This window comes from Apis mellifera, linkage group LG4 (assembly GCF_003254395.2).
Source record: "Apis mellifera strain DH4 linkage group LG4, Amel_HAv3.1, whole genome shotgun sequence".
NCBI classification, from domain to species: Eukaryota; Metazoa; Arthropoda; class Insecta; order Hymenoptera; family Apidae; genus Apis; species Apis mellifera.
This window is the reverse complement of record NC_037641.1, coordinates 4,147,789-4,169,259: the sequence shown is the minus strand read 5'-3', so window position 1 is coordinate 4,169,259 and position 21,471 is coordinate 4,147,789. Positions and strand designations below refer to the sequence as shown.

The window sequence follows — 21,471 nt, the reverse complement described above, 5'->3', positions numbered from 1 at the left end:
GTTTAAATATTTTATTATATAATATTATTTATGTATGTATGCGCGTGTATTTCTAGATTCTACGTGAAAGATATTTCGAATTTCTTCTGGGTAATTAAATTTTCTCACCAAGCTAAAATACCGATGATAGGAATCTAGCGAATTAACCAAGCGTTATTTTGTTGACTGATATTTCCAGAGAAATAAATTCCAGACTTGGAGTATTTATTGTTAATCGCATATTTTAATCTAGAACTATCTTAAAACTTCATTAATTAACGATTGCTGGTCATTTACTAAATAAAGTCACGTGTATAGAACGTATCTGTAAGCTAATTTTTGTTATTGTCATATTAATTATAATCTCAGAAAATTATTCTGTTTTTTAAAACATTTAAAGTATTGTATTTATTTATCATTTCAAAAGGGTGCAACGTACGTTTAAAGTTTCAGTATTATTTTCGCAATAATATATGAGAGACAGAATGAAATTTTAAATTATAAAATATTCAAGTTTTATTGTCCTATTATTCCAGGCAAAAAAAAAAAGATAAAATTTGAGGATTGATGCGCTCAAAAAAATTCCCCCAAAAATAAATCCCTCTATGCACAAACTCATTATGCTTTACCCACAAATTTTTATATAAAAATCGAATTTTTCATAGAATAAACGAGTTTTTCTTTGTAACACAACGTACAAAGACTTTTGCTCGACTAATTACACATACTTTCATCATCGCTCAATACAAATTATCTTCAAATTTCATTCACACTATTATTACACGTATTACGCTCGGAATTTAAGAATTTCCTTTTCTCTAATTTTCTCATGTAAGCCTATAATTAACTCTCTCCAAACCCTTTCCAATTTCGAATCAAACGTATCCGCAAACTCGAATATTTCAAAATAATCTTGATTAGTTGTACTTTATTGTCATTCGATATAACAAATTACTTTCGAATTTCGTTCACGCAAAAACTGAATTTCACTGGATATTATTATTTGTCCGGATGATTTGTCGAAAATCCATTTTTTTCGACACGACGCGGCGACTAATACCCTCGTAGCCTGGAAACCCAGCTTTCGAAAATCCGCAATTCACGGGCGGGAGCTTTAATCGTTCCGCTACGCGTCATTAATTACGCGATCGCGACACGCGATATATAATCGATCTTTCCGCCGTCCACGCGGATCGATGGCATCGCGCCACGACGGTTAATTGATTCTGTCGGACGTTCTCGGCTGCTCGCCACCGATAATTATCGCGTGCTCGAGTTGCGCTGTCGCAGCACGGAAACACCGTGGAGGAACACCGCTTTTTCCCCCGGTTATCGGCCACCCTTTTCCAGCTCGTGCTGAAAAATCATGGACACACCGTGATTTCGCATACCGCTTTTAATCGCGGCCGATCAATTTCGTTCAAATTGGAACGCGCCTCCTCGAGATTGCGCTTCCGCGCTCTATTTAATGGATCTACCACGCATCTTGGAGACTTTTTTTTGCTCGTTCAATTATACCTCTTAGTTCACATTTTGTTCTAATATTTAATATTTATTTGTGTAAAGCGAAGCTTGTTGAATATATTACATAGATGAGCGTAAACTAATTTTTTTAATTAATTTTTCTACTATATCGTAGAAGTATTGTTATCTCGTGCAATAACTTTCGAATTCTTCAATGATTTAAACTTTTAGCTTTAAAAATCAAGTAGGATCTTATGTTTCTATTCTTCCTTAGAGAATATCCATTCACCTCTTGCAATAAGAAGTTCCTCGATAGATATAACATCCACCCGAAATCAAGAAGAATCGTGTTTCCTTCGAGTCGGAAAAATAATAATAATAATAATATCGAGATTGAAACTTCACTGGGCGAAATGGGATCGATCGTTTGGAAAATCCACCCTTGTATTATTTACAGTATTATGCAGCGTGCCACGTTTATTTCCCGCCAACGTTCGGTCAGTTTAGCCGGCCGGTGTTGCGGCTTACCGCGGCGTGGCGGAAACCGACGCGCGGAAAATGGATTCGCCGACTCGAACTTAATGCGTTTTCACAGCCAGCTGACTGGTCCTTACACCCGACTAACTTGAATTAACGGAGCCAACGATTACCCCGCGACCCCGCGCGCGATACCTGGCCGAATATATCTGAACTCATCCCCGCAAACCGGACCGCATATCGCTCCTAATGAGTTTCTGTCGTTACCTCGCCTCGTATCTCGGAGAGATTGGGTTGAAATTAGAAGACCTTTCTTCGGTGAAAATTATTTCAAGGGAAGCTAAAACTACGCGCCTTCCTTTAATGAATCTATCTATCGAATTAGAACCTTTTCATTCGGCTACAAAGCGAGGCAAAGTTTAAATTGCGTGCACGGTATAAAACGACATATAGTTTGCTTCATTCCCTGATGGAATTATATTAAAACGCATGGTTTCGTGGCATGGTGGTTGTTTAACGAAATTGATAGACGTGTATTGATATTCGTAAATTCATTTTTCCTACTCGAGAACGCTTGTTTGATCAGAATAATATCATTCTCTACAGAAATACATCTCGAAACGTTTGTATGCTCGTTTTAATCCGAGACTAAGCCACGGTTTCTTTAAAATTACATTAGCCAGTCTCGTTATTTACCGGATATATAAAAGACGACCATCCCCTGGAGCCGGTTGCAGAAGGGGCCACGTGCCGTATCGAGATATCGAAGGAACCAGTTTCGTTTTCGAAGCCGTCAGAAACGAGGCGCGGCATCTGCGCCCGGTTCTCGAAATCAGGGCCACGATTGCTCGGCCGAGCGAGGATCGGGTGATGCCGCTGATGCCGAAATAAAGAGAAATCTCGCGGATCGGGAGGGGGAGGATCCTTTTATTGGCGTATATACGGCCCTGGCCACGGTATACGGGCGTCGAATGCATAGTGATCGCCTTATTCCGCCCCCGAATCTTGTCCATTACCCGTGCCTTTTTCCGAGTCGGCTGGCAAGAATGGAAGGAGCCAGCGGGAATTCGAAACGAGGCGGTGAAGGTTGAACGAGGGCCGCCATATGGCGGTGGATCACGTATGCCAAAAATACAAACATTTCTTCCTTCCTTTTTTTCATTCGCCTCGTTCTCCTCTTCCTTTTCTGAGAATGGGAAAGATTTCGATTACTGTTCTCCTTTTTTTTAAGCGAGAATTAAATATCGATCGGAAAATCGGAGAGAGAATAATTCAGGGAGCGAAAATGATATGTACGACTACGTCCGGGATATGGAGTTATTAAAAATGTAATCGGTTGGGATCGCTCGTTATCCGATAGCTTTTCGTTTATTTATGTAGATTTATAAACAATTCACGACGTAATTTTGCTTGGTGTTTGGTTTTTCCTGTTTCTTTTTACGCTTCGTGAACGCAGGATTTAATAGTATAAGAATTATCCATAATATATAAATTGTATTACAATGTTTAAAATTTAATACTTGTATATTTCTCAAATTTGTTATTTGCATCGTTCAAAAAGAATTCTGAAAGAAAAAAGTTATTCAGCAAACTACGTTTTAAGTTTCTCAATATCGTAAATTTTATCCACTGTATCGTGCTCTTAGATTTGTCGAGAAATCGAGTACATACATACATCTTTAAAAAATAATCGAAATTCTTACAAATCCTATTCTCCATCGATTCTCGATCCCATTCTAATCCAGCCACGCGACTTTGGCCCACGAACAAAGCGCGAAAATCCTCCTTTACACCGTGAACCTTTTATTTCGCCCTTTTCCCTTTACACTCTCGATACCGGAAACGAGAAGTCGCGTGAAATACGACAAAGCTCACATCCGACGAGGTAAGAAAAATCACGCGCCGCGGGAAAATAGAATCAAATCGATTTCATCGAGTAGACCGGGTGCCGCAACCAAGAAGCCGCTTCTCTTATCTCTTTCCTCGCGTTTCCATACTTATTTTTCTTTCCTTCTCCCTCCTCTCCCCCTCCATTTCCTTCCAAGGAAGGAAAACGCGTTCCGCATTCGAGCACCAAATCACTGGAATTAGATGATTTACAGTTACACGCGTACGGTACACTTAATTTCGAATACCGTAGTTTAAAAAAGAAAAAAAAATAATACAATGATCAGGTACCGTTCCTCCTGTCTTCGAGCAACTACTGTTGCTTCCTGTGTCGGTGGCTATATCACTGTCACGCAACCTGTAATTTAGGTTCACCGGTCGGTCCTTGGTCGGTAGGCCATGCAATCGATAAAACACATTTTCCGGGACGTTGCACCGATTCTGTTTCCCGGAAAACCGCCGCCCAGCTTTCTTTGCAAAGATGGTTAACCCTTTAAGCCCCAATGTCGCAATGGGCTATTTTGAAAGTGCGTCAAATTCAGCCTCGGTTCAATTGAGTTTTCTTTCAGCTATGAGTACAGTATTAATTTACTGTGATGTAGATTAAGACAGAGCCGAATTCTTTCTGGAAGAATTATATATGTCTCGTTAGTAACAATAGAGAAAATTGTATAATAATTTTATAATGCTTAAGAAAGTTAGTTTGATATTGTTCTTAAGTTTTATTTTAAAAATTAACCTTACTTTTTTAAGCTTCTTTTATTCAAATAATAATAAAACTTGCGCGATTTTCTTTTATATTTAAGCGGAAATTTATGTTACACAATTTAATTTTTATTTTATATATATATATATATATATATATGCATACATAGGAAGTATAAATAGAAGATACGTTTTAAATAAAGATTTCAGTATTTGTGGCTGAAATTACTCCACGAATAAATATTCTACCGTGGTATAAAATCCTGAATTCTACGGCAGAGAGATACATTTTTCATTTTTCCACTTTCATCTGGAAAACAAAGCCTTCTGAAAAGAGAAATAATAATTTCTCTTTTTCTACTTTCTTTTCAAAACTTGTCATGTCTTTCTTCTACAAGTTCTACCATCGTCCCGACCACTTGTCTCGCGGCAAACGCGCAAACAGAACCATTTCGCCTGAAAAATATGAGCACTGCAGTAGAAACATCCTATTATTGGCCAGGCAATACAACAGACTATCGAAGAGTATCGAAAAATAGAGTTTCGAGATAATCCTAAGTCGAACAGAGAAGAATAACAATATTATTATCTGTTTAATGCAATGGAACATTCTTAAAAATTAAATAATTATTTCTCTAAATAAAAACCGAGTGATAAATTCCAGTGATAAAATCATTATAATTCTTTTACTTAAAATAAATTTTAAAAAATTTCTCGAGGAAATCAATTCGTTATTTGAAACGGAGAAATTTGAACAAGTTGTGTAAAAACTTCACGGAGATCATCGTAAATCTTTATATCTTCTCTTCTATACATTGAAACAGCAGTTAAACGGGAAAACACGCGTTCGATTGATCTGGGATCGCAGTGGATGCAAATTGCCTAATACTTGAATACTTTTGGCATGAACGGTACACGCGGCCGAATTATCGTGGGGCAGTGAATTAATCTTCCGTTCGGAGGTATTCGATAAACCGTTGTAAATTCATTGTGCAGTTATTTCGCGTTTGCCGCTTTTATTTATTTTTCTTTTTATTTTTTTTTCGCAGCTCTATTTCCATCTATTTTTTTTTTTTTTTTTTTTTTTTTGCCTCCGCGCGTGTTTTTTTTTAATTTTCGGTACAAAGTCCCGACGGAAATTGCTCCCAATAAATTCCTCGCACCGTGTTCGAAATTATTCGGCCCTCTGTAGGCCGAAATCGCCGGGAAATTTTCCGCGGGAAAATATTATGCGATCCCTGTTCTCCATTTTTCATTAATGGATGGAATCTCGTTATTGAGTGATCTATCCGTGAACGTCACGTTTGTTATTGTTGTACGAATATTTTTTTCTTTTTTTTTTTTAGCGATTTCGATCCCTCGTTGTTAGCTCGTCGAGCATTCATGCATAATTTTTTAATCGCTTTTTTTTATCTATAAGAATTTTTAAAACATCCGTTCGATTATATTTATGGGATAAAATGAAAGAAAATTCTTTCCTTTTACGATAAAAAATGGTATAATAAAATACCATTTATAAAATTTATACGATATTATATTCTAAAGGTATAAATGATTGTTGAGATTTACCAAAATCCAAGAAGAGTTTTTCAATATTCGTTCTCTATTATGCAGAAAGAATAATTAATTAAATCAAAATTTATTCTTCTCATAACTTTTTCGATTATCTATATTATAAAATCAAATCTGAATCACTGTGCTTATCATTCAAGACTCTTTTTTCCGAATTTTCCTTGAATATATGTATGTACACATGATATATAATCCGGGCGGGATTCTATCATGCCAAGAGAGTCGGTTGCACGATAAATGGGAACCTCGATCGAAGGGATAACGCTGATCCAAGTCAATAAAGGGGGGGAAAAAATCTTGGTTCACTTGGTGGAGGAGATGGGGTAGTCATCAAGTGGTACACAGGGGTGGCGGAAATGCTGGCGGATTCGCCGACAAGAGTCTCTTGGAGGGTGGCGCCGGTACGGGGTTGAATCTCTCGAACGGGGCAGCTTATTGAATGCGATATTGGATTTTTGCCGACATTACGATCCTCCAGCTGATACCCGACCGCGAAACGACAAGGGAAATTTAAAACTCGTCACGTCACGGTCGTCCACCTCCACGAAAATGGACTTTCGGTACCCCCCTTGCTCGCCAATATATATAATACTCTTCCAATCTTTCGAGATTTCTAATTTTATCTTCTAGTATTTCGTGTAACAATCACAAAGACGTCGAAGACTGTATCGATTTAAAAATCTTAAGATTGTTCTTCTGTCATCATCGATAAATTTCTTCAATCGTTGGGAATCGAAGAGTTGTTGATCGTTTGAAATCGAGGCTGTAATTTCGATGACTTTGCATCGATAAAGAAATTTTAATATTGTTGAATTCGATATTTATATATGTGTGATACATGGACACGAATGCACATGTATAAAAAATTCCAATGGCACAGTACATTGTGCCAAATCTTGATTCGTGAGTGGCTCTCTACAAATTTTGGCTTATATTTCCTTTCTTTTAAGTTTGATTTAAAACAGCACTCAAGAAACGAATGAGTTATGTTCTAATCGTAGAATGTACATTTACCAAGAAGATATTTATGTATAATATCTCTATGTTTTCTGGAAATATTTGAAAATTGAAAATAATAACTCTTGAATATTCCATCGAAATTCTGTCTAAACAATTATCAAATTTACGATTCCATTGCACATGATAAATGATGAATCACAATGAAAAAAAAAATATACATATATATATATATAAATATTCCAATGAACGTGATGGTGTGAAAATGACGGTGCCAGCATACCCCCATTTTAACATTTCAACCTGTCCAGACTGATATGATTAATAACAGACCATTCACGTGCACAGTGTGACTCCTGCCAGTCTTGTCCTCATATAAATGATTATACGTCGAAGCTCTCGTATACACGCGCGTCACGAATATACGAAAAGGGGAGAGCGAACATTGTCAGATTGGCTGCCATTGACGAGACGCTGAATGCATTATCAGTGACAGTAGAGTGTCAGATCGTCAACTCGTTGTTGAAGGAAAGGAAACAGCTGGAGGGGCAGGAGAGGGGGATTATATACATATAGGGGGAGGGATGAGTTACGTCCCGGCGACGACATCGAAGTATCGGTAAACAGAAAGATCAGTGCTCAATCTCCGTTACCCTCCCCCCAATAACGATCATTTGTGAATATCTTCCACTCGATGGGCCATTAGAGAATAACTCGAATGTCGCCAATTATATAGAATTTAGAACCGTATTTCGACGCACCCTGTTGAAACTATGATAATCCGAATCGTGTAGATAACCGCGTATCTCCTCTCAGGCCATTTAGATAACCTGGAGAGCGCCATTGGACGTCGAAGTTTGCGAATATTATGTGCCCGAGGGTTCAGATTCTTCGATGTGAACATGAATCATGTAGATCTTTCCTTTTCTTCCCCTTTGTTCTGCTGGTTACGGCTCGGATTCAGTGATTTTTCACTAGGCAGAAAACTAGGGAGCACTAGGGAATAGATAATTCGATAATTCATGTACGAATTATATTTGTAAATCTGAAATTTAATGCAAATTTAACTTCATATCATTCAAACGTTATAAAAGTTTCTTTTTTTTTAAATACTTACGAAGGATTTGGAAATTTGGTTTGCCCATGTTAAATTTTAAATGTCTCGTAGTTTCGTTCCTCTTATCAATGATTTTATTTCTGTGGAAAGATAAAGTATTAAAAGAAGATGCGTGGACATTGGGATTAAAAAATAAGGAACGACGTATCCAGCTTAATAAAAATTACAATTTCAAGAAGGTAACATTGTCGCGATATTGCTCACGTTCTCTGCTCGAAGAAGAGTGGACGATTGATCATGTTGAACATCGACGCTGGGACCATATTACGAGGACGTGCCGCCATTTTTCTTCCTCTCGCTATCTGTTTGTCTGTGTTATCTTCGCGTCAGCCCTCTGTTTGGTTTGATGCATTGTTACATATCGCGTATACTCTGCTTATCTCTACGTTACACGAGATATGAATTTTTAGAAATCAATTCGTTCGCGAACAGGTAAAGAAACTTTGCTCTCTTTGTTATTTCAAGTTACAACGGAGGTGAGATCATCGAGATCATCGCTTTTTTCTCCCGTTGATTCTTTTTTCTCGTTCGAAAAGGGGCGGTGGAATTTTGAAAAATTTAAAGAACTCTAAGCTCCAACGGGAATCGAACCCCGTGAGAATCTCGACCCAAGTTTCGGGGAAAAATTTATCGCGTTCATTCCCGGCGGCGGAGACCGATTTGGGATTTACTTTTGTGGTTACCTTCCAGTCGACTTGAAGTTTTAACGAGATCAGTGGTAAACTCCGCGTGACGAGGATTGTCGTAGTCGTCGCCGAGAGACCACAATTCGTTCATTTTTCCCCTTTCAAACGTTCCTCGAACGGCCACTGTCTCTCATATTTATAAGGAATATTCTTCACTCTCTTGTCCAACCTCTTCTTCAATATGAATATTATCACTTTTCCAAGATGTGGTATAAATGTTATTTTATTCGTACGTTATTATTTTTTTCAAAGAAGAATTTTGAAAAAATATTCCATGGTATCATTTCAATACAATTAACTTATGAGAAATTACGAACGAGATATATATGGTCAGTGTTTTATTAATCGATTTTCGTTCCAAATTCGTTTCTAATGAAAAGGCAATTGCGAGATATCATTGTTTGATAATATATCTTCTTGGCAAAGAGAACATTGCCGCATTTAAACGCAACAGCACCACTATTACAGCATCAATCGGCGTGTTTTGCGGCTTTGCCTAGTTATCGTGCCATCAATAATCGCGATTGATTTTGCGATTTGCTATTCCGTGCTCCGAGACCGCAAAATTGTTTGTCCTGTGAGCACGTGTCATTTCTCATTCGGATTTTTGTTCGATTCGTGGAATGAATATTGTTATACCTTATTCGTCGCGTTTGATTTGCGAAAAATGATGAAGTTTCTTTCGATGAAATTCGTTTAAATCGAGTAAACTCTTTTTACGATTTCATTAATAACGGCACGTGAAACGCAGTAGTACAATCAATATATTTGCTGACTCGTCGCGTGGCCGTATATATAATATATCACATTCTTCGTTTCTCCGCTTCATTCAAAACGATATTGTTAATCATATTTATGAATCAAGTTTGGAAATCGTATTTCGTAGAATCTAGATTCATTCAAATTATGTTTCAGTGTCGACAATTTACAACAAAAATCATTCTTTTTTTTTTACATCTTCATACCTCTATTTCAGATATAAACAGAAGCTTTCCAATTTTCAATATTATTCCGAGAAAATTACATTATTCTTTTAACCAAGTATTTGCGTCTAATCGTTTCGTTGGAAAAATTGTTGAAAGCGCGAAACATAAAAAAAAAGGAGAGAGAGAAATTCATTCATTAATAGATCGAGGCATTCCATCGGGCCGTGACGATACGCCAATAAAACAGCTCGCGTCACATCGCACGGTGTCGCGTGACCATCCGTCCGCCCGTATAAATTTACACTCTGCCTCAACTCTCTGTGTCCATTCATAAAACCACTTGCAGGTGTGCCACCGCCACTGTCACGCCATCCGACGTGGTACAATGGGAACGGCGCTAATGGTAGTAAAACGAAACGCCTTTGGCAATCTTTTGAATGGAAGACGTGTGTTTAACTGTAATCGGTATCCGCAAACTTCAACTAATCGATCGTGTACGCTGTTCGTGTCGTTGCACGGATTTGTTCGATCGTTTTCGTTTTCCCTTGCTCGATCTATTAATGACGACGAGATTGCCCTCGAGATTGATGGAACCTGGGCCAATTCGAATTGGAATTAGAATTATCGCGATTGAATTTTTCGTTTGTTAATTGTTTTAAGTTAAACGGTTTAATTGATCAATTGTTAATCATCTCGAAGAAGGATCGTTAAAGAAAGAAAATTTGGATTCCAGAAATTTTCCTCTCATTTCGTGATCATTATATTAAATTTATTTCACGTAGTTTATAGATTTCTTTTTTTAAAAAGAAATTGTTTATGAATGATGGATTGAGTTGAAAATTGATTTTGTGAAATTTGTATGTGAGAAAAGGAGAAGCAAAAGAAATTTGATATCGAAGGAAAGAAATTGGATTCTTGAAATTGGATTTTATTGTAATCAATAAATTTGCTGACTCGTGATTACGCGACACATCGACCATTTCTTATTCATTTTTCGCCTAATTCGTGGAATTATATTGCTATATATATTTATAACTGTGAATTTGAGGAAAAGATCAGATTTTCTTTATAGAAGAATATATAAATGAATTTGATATCACGATATCATAAGATCTTGTGTTTCTCTTACACAAAAAAAAAAAAAATCTGATGAAGAATTATTACCAATACTTTATACCAGAATATAATTTATTAATACTTTTTCCAACTTCAAATTAAAAATAAATTTTCTAACCCAACCAACTATCGTTATCCAGATATTAAAAGTGGTAAAACTTTAACTATCAAAAAATAGCAATTACCTAAACTGTCATAAAACCTAGCGAGTCTTAACAAGGACTCATTCGCAAATTCCCCACGAACGAGCCTCACCGAGGCAATAAAGTGCGCTCAAAAACACTAGACTCTTTAATTATCCTTACATTCAATTAGACATAACCTCAGCGTTTTGTTAACTGGTTTTACGAGGATTCTGGCAACTTAAGTAACTCCATTCGCGTCTCTTTCAACGATCGGTCGCTGATGAGACCCCCTACTCCCTCTCTCTTCCTCCCATAAAAGAAGAAAATGGCCCCTTGTCGCTGGCTGAATTGCAACATCGACTTTTAGCTTTACGACTCGACCGTCCATGACTCGAGTTTTCTCTTAGGAACTCGCCATTAGTTTTATAGATTCTCCCCCTCGGCACGGACTCGACTCATGGATCGATCCTATTTTCCAACGGACATCGAGATATTCGAGATCTCGAGAGTTCGTGAATCATCGACTTGCTGGCAAAATGAAAAAAAAAAAAAAAAGAGAGAAACGAAATCTCGATAACGTAACGTTGATAATGGGATGAAACTTGTACGTTTTCCCATCGTTCCTGATCTAACGCTGATTCCTGGATACTCCATCTCGAAGCCCTGCTAATCTGTTTCCCCTCCCCCTCCTCACGGATTTCGAGCTTGTGGAAAGACGGTTTCCGGTGAATTTGCTTATGGATCAATGGCGATCGTTCGATAAATCCCTTTACATAGTGCACTGTAACAGGAATTAAAGGTCTTCGATTTGATAAACGAAGAGGGAGGGGAAACACGATTTTATATTATTCTTTATCAATCAACGGGTTGAATTCGCGTTGGAACATTCGTGTACAAAATCATCGGAGTGTTAACAACACTCCAGTTGGTAGGGGGAGAGTGTCGATTTTTGAATCAGCGTTCCAGATCGCAAACATGGATCGAATATGCGCATGATAAAAGATTAAAGTACACATCGGATGTGAATCCCCCCGTGGATGGAATCTCGCAATCGTGTCACGCCCTGACGAGAAAAATATGTGGCATAAGCGAACCGTTCCGGGGCCGAGCAGTTTTCTGTATTTTACATATTTACCTGTACGTGGGTGGGGGTGGGGGAGGTGCACGTGCCAAGAGGTCCTTCAACTTCATTGAATATCCTCGTGCATCTTCCATCCTCCGATTTAATATCGCCTCTCGAATATATCGAGGAAAGTTGGAGTACGGAAGTTCTTCCCCTTCGAGGAAAGGTTCACCCTTTTCGAGAAAAATTATCCGTTGCGGAGGTGACGAAAGTTGAAACTCTTCGTAACAAAATCGGCGAAATTTCATTACGTTTTTCCGCTTTGGAAAAACGTTCAACGCCCGAAAGATATGATTTCGACTTCCTCAAAGGGGAAACTCGGGGATGTTTCCGGATATATAAGATTTGATGCGATTTCGCTGGATCAAAGCTGTACGAGCCGATTTTTCGCACGTGTATTGCCCTCGAACGAAAGAGTGTAAAGTGTAAAATGACTTTTGTAGATTTTATCGGTTAGGTATCTGGGTCATTGGTGTTTTATATTGCAACATTATTCTTGAATCTCTTTCCGCGATTTTTATTGGAAAAAGTTTTTGACCATTTCACTTAATGAACAGTTGCATAATGTAGTTACCCTTTCAGATTTTCTAACCCCTCGAGTTTTCTCTTTTTCCTTTTTTCTTCAGCGAAGTGGTACGAATTTTTTGTCGTTATTACATTATATTATTATAACAACCGCTCTCCTTTGATTCAGAATCGAATGCGTACGAAAATATACCTTAAAGATATCCGTTTCACTGTTAATAAGATAAAACGAACATTAAAGCCGACCAATTATCCTTTCTATTTTTAATCTTGTCGCAAATATCCCTTTTCGGAGATAAACAGCGTCGCCATACCTTCCAACCATACCTTTCCCGCATCCTCTTGGTCGAGAACGATGCATTTACATAGGAACCGTGCTCGAATCCACGTGCCCATTGACCCGTGCGCGTGTACACAGCGGGGTGGGTGAATACATTTCGACGGCCACACCTCGATACCCTCGTTTGTCACTTTCGTTTCACCAGGTCGGAGCCGGGGTCGGTGAGATAGCCCACGTGAAATTCTCTCCCCCTGTATGTATACCTGAGCAGGGAGGGATGTTAACGCTGTTTGCAAGGATAGTCGCGGTTCTTGCGATATCATGGACAAGCGCTGAATACAAGCGCGCTGCTGTAAGCGTAAATTCGACCGGTCGAAGTTGCGTGCAATATGCAAACGAGGGAGGGGAAGTTCCATTGGCCGAGGGAATATGGGGAATTAATTGTTAAATTGATTCTAAAATTTCGCCTGCCCCGATAAGTTCGCGCCCCGTAATGGAGTTTGAAGGGGTTGTGTAACATTAATTGGGATGCAAAAGCGGGAGATGTGTCTCGAAGAAGAATTTGATAAATATTGATAACGAGCAGAAGCTTTTTAGTGAATTTTGTTTCTCGAAGAATTCGATCAGATTGGAGGCAATATTTTAGCAACGAAATATAGTAAGATGATTTAGGAATTTAACGAGAATCAAATAAGTAGAAGGGATTCTGTTGAGTTTCTGGTAGAAGGATTTTTGAGATTCGTGGTTCGAAAGTTTTATTACAGGTTTGGCAATGAAATTTAGAAAGGATTCTTTAAGCAATTTTTTTAAGAAGCTCAACAGTTACTTTTCTACCGTAAAGATTTGTTTATTCGACGTAAATTTCCGCAGAAAATATACATCGAAATCGATTTCCACTGACTTCTTCAACTTTTCTGAACTATTATTATTACCATAAATTTCCATAGCATCAATTGTCAACAAATTTTTAGATTTCTCCAGGAAGCTTCCAAGAGGTTCTTTCCCTTCGAGTCACTTCAACTTCGCACGCGATATATTCGAATTATATTTTAGAAAACGAATTTCGCATCTTGAAAGTTATCGCATCCAACTCCTCTACAGATCAAAGCGTTATATTTCCTTCCAAGCTAATTCTGACCGATTACATTCCGACGCTGTGAACACGATTTAAAATCCTCTCTGTCAACAGCCAGCAGCGAAGTTTGTTAACAGTTTTCGCTGCGTACGAGCACGGCTATTTGCACTGGCGTACACTCGGCTACCTACATCACCTTGAACTCACGTCTATTTGATCTTCCAGCTGAGCAATTATTTATTCTGTCCCGCGGAGTAGCTCGTGGCGCGCGAGCCAGCCAACTAGCGGCGGAAACCGAGTCATACTTCCTTCGACTTGGACATTAACTTCCGGCGCAAACGGCACCGGGGACAATTGCTCTGCTCTTTTCAACGAGCACCCCTCCACGAGCTCGTTGCTTTTTGTTTTAAAGAACGCACGAGGAAAAATTCTCACTTCGATGTTGTAATTCGTTTCTTCAACGAATGTATGAGCTTCGCAATTCTTAAAGATCTATTTGAAAATCAAGTTCTTCATTGAAATACCAGAAGATCTAAGCAAGTTCTTGTATAGAAAAAATAATATTTATCGTGACAATCTTATTTTAATAATTGAGATTGTAAATAAATCATCATCCACGATTAGTAGAATAGGAAATTGATATAAGAGATAAATTTTTTAATGAATTATAACGTTGATATGTGAAGTCTTTCTATATTCTCTTCGAAATGCAAGATTCATGCCAGTTTAGACACTTGAAGCACTGTGCTTCAAAGGAGGATCTGTATACAACTTATCACGTATTAGTTGTACTAATATTAACAAAGCATTCCGTGACGTGGATTCATTCTGTGAAATTAGTAATTCGATATAATTTCACGATTAATAATAAATAATTATAAAATGAATCTTGTTATACGAAATAACGAGTCAATCTTATCGTAAATATTCATATATTCAATCTACAAACTACAGCCAATTTGTTAGTTAAAAAGAAACGAAACTCGAAGCATTCGAACAGTGAACAAATACATGTCCGTCCTTTTATAAACTATTCACCTTTACGGAAGAGAAAGTACTCGTTCATCGATTCGAGTTCACTACCGTCTTATCGAGGCACCATCAATTTTTCATCCCTTGAAATGAACCTAGTTCCCAATTTTTCATTCACCCTATAAATTTCTAACGATTAAACATTAAACTACCAAGAATCGTAGTTTAATCTTCCCCATTCGTTCCAAGGTATTGATGAAACATTCATCCAACATTCAATCGATATTTATCCAAATCATCTCGATCCTTCATACTTACTCAACGTTTTTGTTAATACACCAGTGTTTTAAAGAGAAGAGAATGAGAAACGTTAGACTTATAATATGGATAAGCCACTGGATGGAATAAAATGTAGATTTCTTTTGTCAAATCATATTCATTTTGATATTTTCTTTTCATATTGTATTTCTTCCTGTGTGAAATGTACTCAAATATTTCATATAATTCTTCTACATTACATGAAGTAGAGTTCATCAGCTGTTTAATTTTAATTCTTCCAAGTTCTTATAACCTCGTTGATATATTTTTATCTTTCTCGATGACGATCGTTTAAAAGGAATCTGTCGAGTTTGCGCTTAATACGATATCGGTACAACGATATTGGAGCGTGAAAGAGGCACTCGACGGTCAAATAACTAGAAATAGCGAGAAAGTCGGAGGGCGCCTAATCAAAGTTCGACGCCTTCAAAGTTCGACGACTTACGCCGTGATAAAAATCTTTATTTCGCTCGCAGCGACGCCACTTAGACCGTAAGGTGCTCGGTCGAGAGCCCTCCTCCCCTCTCTTTCATTCTTTTTCATCCCCCCATCTCTCACCCCTTCTGACCTGGCTCGCCCCTTTAAATGCGCGTTTCCCTCATAATATCATAACGAGGTCCATGAAGCGGAGGAAGAAGCTCGCTGGACCAACCACTTCGTCGCCGTCCTCTCTTCCTCTCTCTCAGAGAGGTCTGCAAAGTTTCTCTGACGTTGCCTCCTTTTAAAAAAGAGCTTTAACGAATCCGCGCCGAGTTTCTTACCCTCCCTGTTAACCAGAAACACCGAATATTATTATTTTCAGCCTCCTCTTGTTTCGTTTCAAACGCGTTGAAGAATCTCCCGTTGAAAACCAATTTCGAGGATATCCGATTTTGTTTTCCGCCTCGAGCGATTGAAATGCCGTGTCACTCTTCCATGATTGTTTAAAGATTGCTGGCATTCTCTCTACGAATCGATTATTATAATTTTCATATAACTCGAATTTCTTCTTTCACTCTTAACTCTCAATCTAATTTATAATATACGTTACGTAAGATTCGATAATGATACATTGTTCATCCTTTCTTTTCGCGAGTTAATATAAATTAATTTAGATATAAAATCAGATTACATTCTCATTACGATTTTCGTTTAAACGGATATTGGAAACACGATAGAATTGAAAAGCAAGAGCATGCTCCACGTTAGAATTGGTTGCAATCGGTAAGCAATTTCGTGGCGATCGATCGCCGGTTAATTCCATTCAGGATTCGGCCCGATTTCCGTGGAAAGGTGCTGTCGGTCACGCTTATCCTCGGCCGGCTAACGAGATTCATTGGAGACGCGTTGTCGGGAGGGACACGAGTCAATGGCCGTTGATTCGAGCAGAATTATCAGCGTCGAGGGAGAGGCTGATAGGCAACTGCTGTTGCACACGACGAATCGAAATCGCTACGTTCAACGTCTAATCGCCCCTCCCCTCTGGTGATCGGAGCACCGTGGTAACACGTGGAGAAAAATTGGCCGGGAGAAGCGAACAGGGACGGTTAAAACTTGTAAAACAATTCCCCAGAGGCGGGGAAGGAACGAGCCTCGCTATTCTTTCTTCTCTCCTCCAATTCGACCGGATGATATTTCATTTTCCCTTCCTCTTCCTCCCTCACGCGGACCGCTAAAGCGATTTCTTAATCTTTCCTCGAGGTAAAAGTTCGGTCGTGCAGTTTATCCGTGCAATTCTCCTTCCTCTCGTTACTTCTCCTTTTCCAAGGATAGAAAGGGATGGGAGTTGCGGTTGATGGAACGGCGGTAATGGAGAATTTCGAGATTGCTATTTTTCCTCCCCTCCCCGTTTGTATCGATTTCGATGAAAGTTTGAAAATCGGCCCTCGTTAAACCGTCATTTGCACCCTTCCAATCCTGACAATCGATTCATCGTGGAAGAGGGATGAATTACAAACGAGATACGGTGCAACGTCGTTTCGAATATTATCGATGAGAAAATTATAAACCTCTCTTTATATATAGTCGTCGACTCGAAAGATGAAGAGTCACGCGTCAAAATCCCTTTCTATGAAGATAAAACACGTTAAATTAAATTCCATTCCCAGAATAGTCGAGCAAGAATTAAAATTACTGATTGCCAATAACGATTTCAAAATCCATCGTCGTTTTGGATTATTTTTAAAAATCTTGTGTCTTTGCACGATCAACGGAGTTCAGTTGATATCCCCACAACGGGATGACAGAGGGGGTTGGAAAGAAAATATTTGTCTATGGCCGGCCAGAAAGTATCCCAGCCGAACCGATTTTGCGTGCCATTTTGGAGCGTTTCATCGCGTTTGTTTGCCATCCATCCGCGGATATTCCTCCACGATCTGCTTTAGGAACGTGTACACACCGGCGTATACCAGCCCCGAGCACGCAAATGCTTCGTAACCATCGTTGCGGTTAATTGCACCTGTCAGCCAGACATAATCGATCCCGCGCGAGGAGAGCAACTACGAACGTGGGTGGAAGGAACGTGGAGTGAAGCATCGGCCACGCGTGATAAATGATGGACCAAGTCGTTGATTCTGCGTGTGGGACAATGGGAAACGTCAGATGCTTGTGCAGATAATCTGGGTTAGGATTGCGGGGGATAGGAATTAATCTTACCTTCGAATCGATCGCATCGAAATTTCATTTGATGAGAAATCTATTGTTTAAAGTTTTCAGGAAATTATATAAATGAAATTTCGTTGTTCCAATAACAACTTATAATTTATATGAATCGATCGCAATAGATTCGAAAGGAAATTCGAAAGGATTTGTACTTGTATTATTTCGTTAAAAGAATTGCGTTAAACTTACATAGAATTAGTCGTCCAACGATATCTCTGGATATGTAAATCCGCGAGAAAAAAAGAGGGAGGGAAGGCTGTAAATATTGGAGCAGAATTTTTCCAAACTGCACAGGTTTGTTCAACGTGTTCCAAGTTTTTCCTTTTCAAGTTTTAGCGCGCGGTCAATACATCGAGTACACGTATATTTTTCAACGGATCGGCGAAAATAACGGCGGGAAATACCGGGAATAAAAATTGCGAAGTTTGCCGTTTCACTCGTATCGGCGGATTCGCGAATTCGTCGGCATTCCTCACTCTCGGCCGTCCACCCGGGCGGGGCTCGCCCGTGCAAAAGCGTAATCGGGCAGAAAATATCGGAGAACTTTCGGATATAGGGGAGGTTACCGATGTATTTGAAAACTTTATACCACTTTTACACTCCACTATTTCGCCCGGGGCGCTCGCCGCGCGAACTTGCCCATTTCATCGCCGATGCTTCCAAGTTTCGCCAAGCTTCGATGCTCGCTGCCGAAAATGCGCGAAACAAATTGAAGACGGTATTCAGAAATTTCGCAAAGTGGAGAGAAAGGAAAAAGTGACTTTTTCGACTTGCTGTCGAAAATTCTTCTTGTCCAAATTGTCGATAATCAGACAATCTTTTCAATATCGAAAATTGAAAAACTAATTCTTAACTTGATCTCGACAAATTTGATCGAATCCTCTTGCACAATAATAATTTTCCAACAAACTATAACTGTAATAATATAGATCATAATTTGGGAAATTCCATTGCTGATATCGTGCAATAATTCTTGGAATTGGAAAACATTGGTACACGTTGTGTGCCGGCAAATCTTCCATAAATTGGACGCCGGCGAAACTGGACGCACGGGCGAAAAATGCCAGGAATTTGGCTCGTCCTCTCCTCGGTGAACCGAAGCCCAGGATCATTAGAAACTAATGCAGCTGCTCGAACACGTGTTCTGAGAGCGGGCGTAGAATGACCGTAGTAAAGGCACTCGGTAAACTGCAATATTGAGTGAGTTATTCCACTATTGGATATTCATTGGATAGAGTACAACGTCCAGTGGGTCGTGGTGCAACGAGCGTACACGACGTTATGTGCATCGATGAGGCATACCCGTTTTATATATATATGTATATATGGTTTATAAAGAGAGAGCCGGTTGTGCCATATTTGCACACCGTTCTGGTGGTTCCTATTAAATATCGTTTATGTTTTTGTACCTTTCCAATTTTATGCGAGTATTCGTAGCTCAGTTCGCAGAAATTGTTGCAAATTTTCGAATCTCCCGTTGTAACGTTTTCCTTTCCTGCTTTATAAATTTATATTGGAAAAGTATTTTTTTTAATTTTTTAAAAATTATATTGAATACTCTTCGTTTAGAGAATTATTATTTTCACGTTCAACGTGATATTTTCATTTCTGCACTTTGATGATCTTTCTACTTTTTATGGAATTAAGCTCACAAGGGAAGGGAACAAACTGGCTCGGTCTGTGACCGACGCTGAGGAATGGCGGTCAGCTGCAGCCCAGGTTGTCGAACGTTTTTTCGCTCAAATTACTTATTTACCGATGACTAATAGCGAGCATTCCTCGGCTGAGGTAACGCCAAGCCGTGCCTTCATCATGGTCAACCGAGTCCTCCCCCCTGTTCGATCTCTCCAACAATTCCTCTTTGTTCGTTTCCATTTGTTTGCAACATTCCTGCCGACAATTCGTCACGCGAAAAATGTCCACGTTCGGACGAGCGTGCGTTCCGGAATTAACAAATATTTCGAACGGCTCTCGAATCTGTGCACGGTACAATCGATAGGGGATGCTTGGAAAAAAATTAAGGAACGAATTTTATAGATCAGAGAAGGAAATATCGCTATATTTATTTTGGCGGTGATTCTTCGACGATACTTCGTGGCACGTTGTACAGGAAAAGAAGTTCGAACGATCTTGTACGACTTTATAAGAAGATTGGATTTAATTAAAATTTACACAATGGAAATTTAAAGAGGATTTCATGCACGAACTTTTACGTCTACCAGAATTTGAGGGATAATTTTCGCAGTTACAATGTTCAAGAAATAAGTTAATTGGCAGGCGGACATCTTCCTTTGATTCTTCTCCTTGAGATTTAAATTTTTCAGACATTCTTTAATGTATGTAAATTTTTATGAACTTCGTATGCGCTTCGAGACTTGTGACGTGCATGTGTAAATTATTTATTCTTTATATAAAAATTACGCTTCATAAATTTATTCATTAACTAATTTAAACAAACAAGTTCATGGATGAAATATTAAGTGCACGAAGATTGCACAGAGCGAACTTTGACATACTTCTGTGAATAGTATCTACAGATTTAATTTACAATTTATCTTAAATTTCGCGTAAGATAGATCCTTTCTTGGCTTTAATAATTACTCTCTCTCTCTCTCTCTCTCTCTTTCTCTCTCTTCGAATTTCTAGATATAACATCTCACATGTGTTATATTAAGATGTTCGCTCCACCGGATGGAGACGAGCATACACAAGGTTGTTCCTCGCATCGAAATTCCAGTTCTGCCGTTACTGCTTCGGTTTAATGACTAGCCTAGTTAGCATGGAAGTAATAATGCTGTTCGGTAATAACCATAACCGATGCGAAACGTTCGTGTCGTGTTGCGGATCCGCGCAGTTATATTCTTTTCCTTTCACACCGCGTTTCCTCCGTCCCCATCTTTGCACGCTCAAGTTGCACGCGTTTCTTGTTACCAATTAATCTAAACTTCGGTTAAACACGGATCCACCAAGGTGGCAAATACACCTTCGGGACGAGGTGTATCGCAACACTTATGCACTGAGGCTGTTTGCCACAATTAGCAAACTTTACAGTAAAATTTCAACTAATAGCAAGGATATCCCGTTTCGGATATTAAATTTCCTCGCACTTGTCTTTCAAAATCTTGATCCATCTTGCCCCCTGTATATAGGACTACTTCATTTCCTGCGTTCGCGCAACTCGTAAACACGAGCGGAAAATCTGTAATCCGAGATTCGAGCCTCGAACCATATGTTTGCACGTGTTCCTCTTCCGCTTGCTATCTTGCCCTCGAGATACGAATCCATTGAGATCGTGTTATATATATATTTTCGATGTTAAGAAACGGTTTTGTACAGTAATTTATCCTCGAGCTGATTCGATGAAGATGCAGGAAACGGAGTTTCCAATTTCCATGCGTTTCGAGTGGATGCACACAGAGTGGGAAGATCAGGAGAATCAAAGAGAAATTAATCGGGGTAATCCTTCCAGCTTCTTGCCAATCACTTGCTACATGAATAATAATAATAATATTAATAAAAAGATTTCA

The 21,471-nt window shown here is 38.9% G+C and overlaps 1 protein-coding gene and 1 long non-coding RNA gene across 5 annotated transcripts in view; one reads left to right on the top strand and one right to left on the bottom strand.

Moving 5' to 3' along the window:
• The window catches only part of LOC411054 (polypeptide N-acetylgalactosaminyltransferase 2), a 182,292-nt gene that overhangs the window by 25,189 nt on the left and 135,632 nt on the right, over nucleotides 1-21,471 (top strand). The window lies entirely within an intron of this gene.
• Nucleotides 1,591-10,570, bottom strand: LOC113218749. Of its 3 annotated transcripts, XR_003304600.1 has the most exons (5): nucleotides 8,326-10,570; nucleotides 8,159-8,238; nucleotides 7,803-8,086; nucleotides 4,099-4,432; nucleotides 1,591-4,001 (listed from the first exon to the last, which is right to left on the bottom strand). It is a non-coding gene; the product is annotated as an uncharacterized LOC113218749 (long non-coding RNA). The 3 variants fall into 3 exon arrangements; XR_003304599.1 differs by having other exon boundaries at nucleotides 8,159-10,570; XR_003304601.1 differs by having other exon boundaries at nucleotides 7,803-8,037; nucleotides 8,159-10,570.